The sequence below is a fragment of the Chiloscyllium plagiosum genome, unplaced genomic scaffold, assembly GCF_037043375.1.
Source record: "Chiloscyllium plagiosum isolate Xiang-an unplaced genomic scaffold, Cpla_swu_hap1 HiC_scaffold_40, whole genome shotgun sequence".
Taxonomy (NCBI): domain Eukaryota; kingdom Metazoa; phylum Chordata; class Chondrichthyes; order Orectolobiformes; family Hemiscylliidae; genus Chiloscyllium; species Chiloscyllium plagiosum.
In genome coordinates, this window is record NW_028270178.1 from 27,271,134 (window position 1) to 27,281,350 (window position 10,217).

Here is a 10,217-nt window from a genome sequence, read left to right on the forward strand (position 1 = left end):
CAACATTACCTGTCATACCGACACCAGGTCCAAGCTCCCAGCCCTGCCGAGTTTTCACCATACCCCCAGACCTCCTTCTCACTGAGAACGAACAATCAGTCCTCAGCAAAGGTCTTAATCTTGTTTCCCTCTGTCCACCGAACAACGATTTTAATATGCATTGTGATGTCGAGCACTTCTTCCGAGCTTACCTTTGCGGCCAGGGCTCCTGCACACCTTCCAATGACCCCTTCATTTACCTCCAACACACTCCATCCACCTGGACACCCCACTCTGGCCTATTACCAGCCCTCGATTTCTTCATTTCCACCGCCGCCGAGATATTAACCGCCTCAAACTGTCTACTCCTCTTCCCCACGCCAACCTCTCACCAGCACAATGTGCAGCCCTCCACTCCCTCTACTCCAAACCCAACGTCACCATCAAACCAGCGGATAAAGGGGTTGCAGTGGTAGTTTTGCACACTGACCCCTAAACCGCTGAAGCCAGAATGCCAACTCGAAGACACCTCCGCCTAGCCCCCCCTGTCTATGACCCCAGCACCCCATCACCAAACCATCATTCTCAGACCATAGAAAACCTCACAGGCACAACTTCCAACCTCGTAGTCCAGGAACCACGCAACGTCCGATACTATCTCCTTCCAAAGATCCACAAGCCTGACCACCCCAGCTGACACATTGTGTCAGCATGCTCTTGCCCCACTGAACTAATCTCCACCTATCTCGATACTATCCTATCCTACATAGTCCAGGAAATCCCCACATACGTTCGAGACACCACCTACGCCCTCCACCTCCTCCAAGACTTCCGTTTCCCCAGACACCAATGCCTCATCTTCACCATGGACATCCAAGCCCTCTACATCTCTATCCACCATGACCAGGTCCTCCGAGCTCTCCGTTTCTTCCTCTCACGTCGTCCCCAACAGTACCCTTCCACTGACACTCTCATTCGTTTGACTGAACTGGTCCTCGCCAATAACAATTTCTCGTTCAAATCCTCTCGCTTTCTCCAAACCAAAGCGTTAACCAAGGGTACCCGTATTGGCCCCAGCTATGCCTGTCTCTTTGTCGGCTCTGTGGAACAGTCCATCTTCCGATGTTACACCTGCACCATTCCCCACCTCTTCCTCCATTACATTGATGACTACATTGACGTAACGTCATGCTCCCGTGAGGAGTTTGAGCAGTTCATCAACTTCACCAACACATTCCAACCCGACCTTAAATTCACCTGGTCCATCTCTGACACCACCCTCCCATTCCTACACTTCTACATCTCTATTAATGACGACTGGCTTGACACTGACATTGTTTACAAACCCACTGACTCCCACAGCTTTCCGGATTACACCCTTTTCCACCTACCTCCAGCAAAAATGCCATCCCGTATTCCCAATACGGCCTCCGCCGTATCTGGTCCCAGGAGGACCAGTTCCACCACAGAACACACCAGATGGCCCCCTATTTTAGAGACTGCAATTTCCCTTCCCACCTGTTTGAAGATGCCCCCTAAAACATCTAATCCACTTTCCGCATCTCCACCATCGAACCCCAACAGTAACAAGGACAGAAACCCCAGTCCACGCTTCCCACCCTACCAAACTTCGCATAAACTGCATCATTCGCTGACATTTCTGCCATCTCCAAATGGATCCCACCACCAGAGAAAAATTTCCCTCCCCACCCCCTATCCACTTTCCGCAAAGAAAGTGCGGGGTACCCTCCCCTGCCACGGCAGGAATTGCAAAACCTGCACCCACACCTCATCCCTCAAGGGAGCCTTCTACATGCATCAAATTTTCACCTGCATATCCACCAATGTCATTTATTATGTCCATTGCTCCAGATGCAGTCTCCTCTACATTGAGGATACTAGACTACCTCCTTGCAGAACGCTTTATGGAACATCTCCGGGACACCCGCACCATTCAAGCCCACCGCCCCATGGCCCAACATTTCAACTTCCCTTCCCACTCTGCCGAGGGCATACATGTCCTGTGCCTCCTCCACCGCCGCTCCCAAACCACCCGACGCCTGGAGGAAGAACTCCTCACCTCCGCCTCGAAACACTTCAACTCCAGGGCATCAATCTGGACTTCATCAGTTTCATCATTTCCCCTCCCTCTCTTTACCCCAGTTCCAACCTTCCAGCTCAGCACTGTCTTCATGACCTGCTGTACCTGCCAATCTCCCCTCTGACCTATCACCTCCACCTTCCCCCATTCACCTATTGCACTCTTAGTTGCATTCTCCCCAACCCCACCCCACCTCCAATTACCTATCCACCCTCGAAGCTCCCAGCCTCCATTACTGATGAAGGGCTTTTGCCCAAAACGTCGAGTTTCCTGCTCCTCGGATGATGACTGACCTGCTGTGCATTACCAGGACTACTCTAATCTAAACCCATGATCTCCTTCCTCACTATTACCCTGGCCGCAACCTGCACAACATCCCCGCACCCCCACTCCATCCTTACTGGTTAAAATATCCCTGGGCAGCTGTCGCAAATCCCCTTGCCAGTAAATTATTTCTCTTCCAATTCACGTGCAATCTGTCCGCCTCTTACTCTGCATGCTCTCCAAGATATCCTTCAACCTGGCAGCAGTGAGGCAACAGGCGCTTGGCAGCAGAAACGTCTGTCTGTGTCTCTCATCAGCGAGTCCCCTATCACAATTGAGCGTTGGACACCTGATGTAATCTTCATTACATTCGAACCAGTCTTGAAACGAGAAACTTGGCCGTTCGAGCTATGTGCCCCGAAGAATTCATGGCACCCCACATTTTCCAAAATGTCATACATGTTTATGATAGAGATAGCCACAGGAGACTCTTGTAATACCTGTCTCGGTCTCCTCCATTTCGTTGTGGTAACACATCTACTGAATATATCTGTGTTGTTTCTCCCATCCATCAGATCCCCTTAGTTCCTGGAAATTCCTCATTGGCTCTTAATGCTGCTCCAACTGATCCATGTAATCTGATCGGATTCACAATCAAACACACTTCCTGAAGGCATAATCATCAGTAACATGAAAGTATCGCTAATATTCCAAATCCGAACGCAAGTGAATATCACTCTGCTAAATGCCATATATATTAATCAAGAGAAAGATTTCAATAAACAATCTCACTCTTCTCAATGTTGTCGATTTATTAAAATGTCATCAAGATTACGTTTAAAAACCAAACATTTATCTGGTCCTGTGCTGTGCATCCTCACACAGGTTTGATTTTCACTGTTTGCTAATTTTTAATGAATGTGCAACGATGACCAGAAATACATGAACTCAAACAGCAAAGGCAGCAGCTGTTCAATGCTTTCTCTCTGTCCATCTGTTTCACAGACAATGTGGTCCCTACCTTTGTCTTTGTTCCGCCTATTTTTGAAATTGTGTTGTGTTGATCTTTCCTGTTCCCAAATTTCCAAAACAATGCAACAGCTCATAAAACAATAATTACTCTTGAAACGAGAAACTTGTCATAACAACAATAATTTGGTGGGCGGCACGGTGGCACAGTGGTTAGCACTGCTGCCTCACAGCGCCAGAGACCCGGGTTCAATTCCCGCCTCAGGCGACTGACTGTGTGGAGTTTGCACATTCTCCCCGTGTCTGCGTGGGTTTCCTCCGGGTGCTCCGGTTTCCTCCCACAGTCCAAAGATGTGCAGGGTCAGGTGAATTGGCCATACTAAATTGCCCATAGTGTTAGGTAAGGGGTAAATGTAGGGGTATGGGTGGGTTTCGCTTCGGCGGGTCGGTGTGGACTTGTTGGGCCGAAGGGCCTGTTTCCACACTGTAATCTAATCTAATCTAATCTTCCAGGAGTGGGTGGAAGTCAGCTCCGAAGCCTAACATGTCTCAAAAAAAGGAGCAGCTCTTACAGCCAAAATCTTTTCACGCCCTCCAATTAGGATTGCCTGAAATTGTCTGGTCAGTATTTTACAGAAACATGAGTTGTTGTATTTGAGAAGATGCTATTATTTGATACAGAATATTAACACAGCTGAGAAAGTTTTGATGCATCATTCAGGGCATAAATCACGATCGAAGCCCTCTCTATGATGATAAATTTGGGACCTGTTAACTCACTGAATTTTTCATTGTTTCTTTCAGAAAGTGATCAATTCCTTGCCATAATTAACAAATGGTTTAATTTTGTTTCCACATTTAGGCAGCAAATAATGCAAAATGCAAATATGGAGGTGTGACTTTTTAATTGCATTCTCTGCAGAATCTGACTCAAATAGTTTTGGAACGTACTTGTTGATATTTTATGAATTAATTACACAATTCAAAACAATACAGAGAGTTCACAACTTCAATTACTGAATGTGGCAGATCCAATCTATTGTGTAATAATACATAATATGATTGGTGGAGTGGCAGAAAGCATAAGGGACTGTCAGAGGATACAGGAGGGTATACATAGACTAGAGAGTTGGGCGGAAAAGTGGCAGATGACTTCCAATCCACACAAACGTGAGGTGATGCATTTCGGCAAGTCTAATTCCAGAACAAATTATACAATGAATGGAAGAGCCTTGGGAAATGTTGATGGGCAGAGAGATCTGGGAGTGCAGGTCCATTGTACCCTGAACATTGCTGCACAGGTGGATAGAGTGAACAAGAAGGCATATAGTATGCTTGCCTTCATCGGACGGAATACTGAGTATTAGATCTTACAAGTCATGTTAAAATTGTACAAGACTTTGCTTCTGCTGCATTTAGAATACTGTGTACAGTTCTAGGCGCCACATTAACAAAATGATGTGGACGCTTTGGAGACGGTGCATAGAAGGTTTAAGAGAATGTTGCCTGGTTTGAAGGTGCTTGCTATGTAGAGAGGGTGCGTAGGTTAGGTTCATTTTCACTAGAGAAAAGCAGATTGAGGGGGGACCTGATTGAGTGTTGCAAAATGATGAAGGGTATAGACAGGGTGGATAGAGACAAGCTTTGTCCCAAGGTGAAGGATTCTGTAACGAGAAGTCTTGCTTCCAAAGTGAGAGGTGGAATGTTTAAGGGGGATACACGCGGCAAGTACTTCACACAGAGGGTGGTGGACGTTTGGAATGAGTTGCTAGCAGAGGTGGTAGAGGCAGGCACGGTAGATTCATTTAAGATGCGTCTGGACAGATGCATGAGTAGGTGGGGAGCAAAGAGTAGAGATGCTTAGGAATTGACCGACAGCTTTAGACAGTGCATTTGTATTGCTCAGACTTGCAGAGCCGAAGGGCCTGTTCAAGGGGTGTAAATGTTTCTGTTCTTTTTCGTTCTTTGATCGAAATCGAGTCTCTCTGACTCTATTGTCTTCTAATCATGTCCGGGGCAATTAACCTTTAAATTGATAATCCGAAGACTCAGCAATTCATAGACAGTACAAGATTTCACAAGATGTCTATTTTTTAGAAAAAAACTTTATTTTGTAAAAGGAATAATCAACAGTGTAAGCAATGTTAACTAATGAATTGAAAAGTTCTTATGTTGCAAACTTAGTTACTATTATTCCTCCACATGTACCCAAAAATAAAAATAATGAAGTTGCAAACACCTCTTCAGGGAACAACTGCAAGCTCTCCGACCCCTCTGAAATTCAATTTAACATTACACAGTGTTCCTATATTCGAAAGGGACAAACAGCAACAGGCCATTAAACCCACCAAGCGAATTCACTCCTCAGTCTTTCTACAATCCCACAGAATGCAAGGAAACATTGGCACTAAAATCAATCATTCACGCCAATATCAATTGAACAAACGAGCTATCTGTTCTGAAACCACTTTCCAGTACCTAGTCCAAACAGCGTTAAAGGTTTTTACACTTCACAGCATATGCGAGTTCCCTTTAAATGAATTAAAGTTGGTCATCTCAAGCCACCATCAAAACTGGGCAGTGAATTCCAGTTGCACCATCATCTTCTGAATGAAATGGTAGGCCTCATGTCCTGGATAATCCTCCCATCGACACCTAACACCATTCTTGTAAATCTCTTCGGTAGTCACCTCAGTGCCATTCTGTCGTCACTTCTCTGTGCTGACCAGTACTGTGCACGAAAACGCATATGTGTGAGCCACCCAGTGCCTCATGCAATCTCAGATCTGAGAAGGAGCGAGGGAATTTATTTTGCCTTGGCTATGGTGCAGAGTGAAAGTGTAGTAACTTTGGGAGACATAATATCCAATTAAATTTTAGAATGGATGCCTGATCTGGGTCGAGGGAATATCATGGATCTGGAGGGACAAAGTTTGTGTGCAATCTCTTTGAAGAGTGGGGTTAGTTTGTCAGTTCAACAGGTGTTAGTCTGAGTGTTTAATAGCCTCACTTCTGTTATGACACCAAATGATTAATTACAGAATAATCCAGATCCTAGGCCGAAATCCAGATTGATGATCTTAACCTTATTTGTTTTGAGTTAAAAAAATGATTTCTTGCTGAATCGCAAAGACACACTGCTGAACAACAAGACAGCAGTTTATTGGAAAAGAAATAATGACAAAATAGGATAAACAAATCGACGTAACTATAACGCAGATTCAAAGGCAATGAACATGGATTAAATATTTAATTCTTATTAACCTCAAAACAATGAATAGATGAAACAAAAGTTCACGACATTTGTATGTTATACAAATCATGACTCCCAGTGCCGTTCCAAGGAGAATAACCCTAATAAAAATTTTAAAAATCACACAACACCAGGTTATAGTCCAAAAGGTGTAATTGGAAGCACTAGCTTTGCGAACGCTGCTACTTCATCAGAAGTGCTTCCAGTTAAACCTGTTGGCATATAACCTCCTGTTGTGTGATTTTTACCTTTATACACCCCAGTCCAACACTGGCATCTCCAAATAATAACCCTAATATAATATTCATACCAGAAATCCTGTCTGATCGCTTGGTTAAATGATTGTGACTACCACTTCTAAACGAGAACTGCAGTAAATTTCTTCCTGGAGCTCTCGCATGCCTAAGTGGCGATGTACTCAGCTTCAAACAATCTCTTTAGAGCTTTTTATGTGTTCCAACACTTCTGTCTGGGACCAATACAACACTTTAATTCCAAGGCAATGTAATTTACTAAAAGGCTTATTTATTTCACACGAGCACAGATCTGTACATCCACTCAGTTCCAGGGACTTACAGAAACTAAAATAAATGACGGAATGATAAAAGTAAAAGTAATACTTTCTTAGATAAGGGTTTCCTACTTAATCGAAAATTCCAGAACTCTCCATTAATACCATGTTGGGTTGCAAGAATCAAAAATAAATAAAGGTTCATTGTGCACAAAACCGTTCAATCTGTAGCCAAACTTCAAATGGAACTTTTAAAACACATTTCTTTGCTAGCAGAAATAACTCCAAGAAAACCGTTAAAATCAGATGCACAGAAAAGGCCACTGCTTATCACTCTACGAACCACAACCATATTCAAACTAAATGATTTTGCATTCTCAGTATAAAAATATCACCACTAAAAATTTCCAAAGTAATTCCTTGCCTTAATTCCACTGAAAGTCTCTGTTGTCTCCACTTGAAATGGAGTTTTCTGGAACATTCCCGAATGAGATGAACACTTTCCCAGGTAATTTCTGCGGAATCTGCGATTATGGGGATTACATCAGTTGTCTGCAATCTGAGACTAAATTACTGATTGTATGCCACTGTGTGACTTTTGTCCCCATGTATCATTGTCAGTGGCAGAGTGAACCCGCAGAGAATCCTCACGCAGATTGGCACAAATTCAATGTTGTAAGATACTTACCAGGAATTGTTACAAATGGAAGGATGGTGTAAAATATTCTCCGCACATGATGAATTGAGAACGTAATTTTCTTCCAGAATCTCTTTGTGCAGGCATTCCTTCTGTACTAAATGTCAGGGTGATACTATCTCAAAGGCTTTCATTTATACATGCTGATATTGGCTGGGGGACTGTGGCAATACAATGTTGTTCAATTCATTTTTGTACGAAATTGGACAAACAGGTGACTGCAGTGAGTTAACTTCCAGTTGTCACAAAGTATTTGTAAAACTGAAGTTTTTTTGGATGATACAAATCTCAATCGGTCAATATCAATCATTAGAAAATGCATGTGAAATAAAATCATAGAATCCTTACAGTGTGGAAGTAGGCCAAAGGGGCCATCGAGTCCACACCGACCCTACAAAGGATATCCCATCCAATCCCATCCGTTGGCCCTGTGAGGCAGCACGGCTAACGACTGAGCCACTGTTCCACCGTGTATACCAACATTGACCCCCAACATCATCTATCCAACACTGAAATCTAATTTTATTTCAACGTCGCCCTTCCTTTTCCATGGACCACTTGGAAATTAAATTCCGGTTGTTGAGTGTCTCTCTGAGAAACGTTCACCTCAATACTGGAATGTGCCTTCCCTGCTTATCAGCACTGTTCTGTGAAGAGATGATAGTTGGTGAATGGAGACGATACATTGTAGATTTTAATAAGTCCAACATCGCAAAAGAATACAGCTTCTGATTCAAGGATAACTTTTTCACAGTTAAGGCAGCAATTGAAACAAGTAAACTAACTCACTGAAATATACCATTAATGGTTGTATGAGCTCCAAACAACGCAGGTCCTCCTACGAGGATAACAGTGTCCTGGACTTGTTTTATCGCTGACTCTGAAACGCATACGATCTGTGCAGAAGCACATGGGGACGATCTGTTCCCTGCAGTGTACAGCACATGTGCAGAGAAGAAACCTAGAACAGTTTCAAGTGAGATGGTGGAGTGTGGCCTGGGAGAGATTTTCACACACAGGGATGGAGAAATGTCAAATCATGACAATGTTTGACCGGCAGTCAATGAGACTTGTGGGTGATGGGGAAATGGGACTTGGTGTGAGGACTGATAAAGGTCAGAAAAAAGACAGCAAGAATAATTATGACATCTTCATGATGTCAGGCTTGCATTAATGAATGCAAAAGGATCATTTATCCAGACACAGCCATTTATATTCTCCATCAACAAAAGAGATGATGGGATCATGTGTGGTGCTTGTTGATAAGACAATGTCAGATGGGACAGTAAAAGACAAGGAGGACATAAGAACGCTGACAAGCGGAAGGTCAGGTTCACTGTGAGCTCAAAATAGCCTGTGCTATTTCATGTGGAGAAATGTGAGACATTTTTCATTCACTTCAGTCTTGGAAAGATTTCACTCCATCTATAAACATTTAGATGCTTATGCTAGTCGTAAAACAAGAGGCAGCAAGGAGCCTTTCAGACCATTCAGTACCAGTAGTTTCCATTACTTTCCTGAAAACTTTTCTCATCTCCGACCCTTCTCAATTTCAGGAATTCAAACCTGGATTTGATTCAGTTCAGTCCCTCATCATTGAACCCTTGCTGTCCCGCTATATTACTGGTCAATTGATGCTGCACTCAAATCGACATGGACCATCTGGCTGACCTCAACGCCTCAGTATTTTTTTCCAGATTTATAAAGTTACTTTGGTGCTGTGCTTACATCAAATGGCTGCAATGGATAAAGCTGAGTGGATCTATCAGAATCATTAGGCCTGACTTGACAGAATCCAGTATGGTATATTTTCTCAACAGTGCCTAGTGTCGAGAATGTCACGTAATAACTTCAGCATATCTTGTCGTGTGGAGGTTTCTGGGCTAGTATAGGAGCAGGAGCAGGAGCGGGAAAGTGTGGAAAGTGCAGAGCCCGTGGTCCTAGTGCACATTTATACCAACAATGTCTGGGAGCGAAATCACTCTTCAGAGGCCGGCATTCTGTCATTAATATATCATTATTTGGAAATGCATCACCTTTGACAGGACATTCTCACGAAGCCAGTCACTCAGTGTCTCAATGTCCCTGACATTCGTCCTTTTATTTCAGATAGGTCTCTCAGAATAAATCAGATTCACAGCCTCAATGTAGGAATTCATACCCCCGACGATGTCCATCTGGCTGACCTCATGACAAAAACAGGGAGATATAGTGGTGAATTCCCACCAGTAAAATGCAACAAATTGAACGAGAAATTGAAAAGCTGATACCCTTGTTACTGCGAGTACACATTGGTCTGATAAACATGTGGCTGGAATCATTGGTTCCAGGAGGATGGGCTTTGTATCTCTGGATTATTTGTGAGGTTTCTGGGGCGAGTGAAACCTGGATACATTGGAAGCATGGGTTTTGTTTGAATTGAATAGAGATTACTACTCTTCTT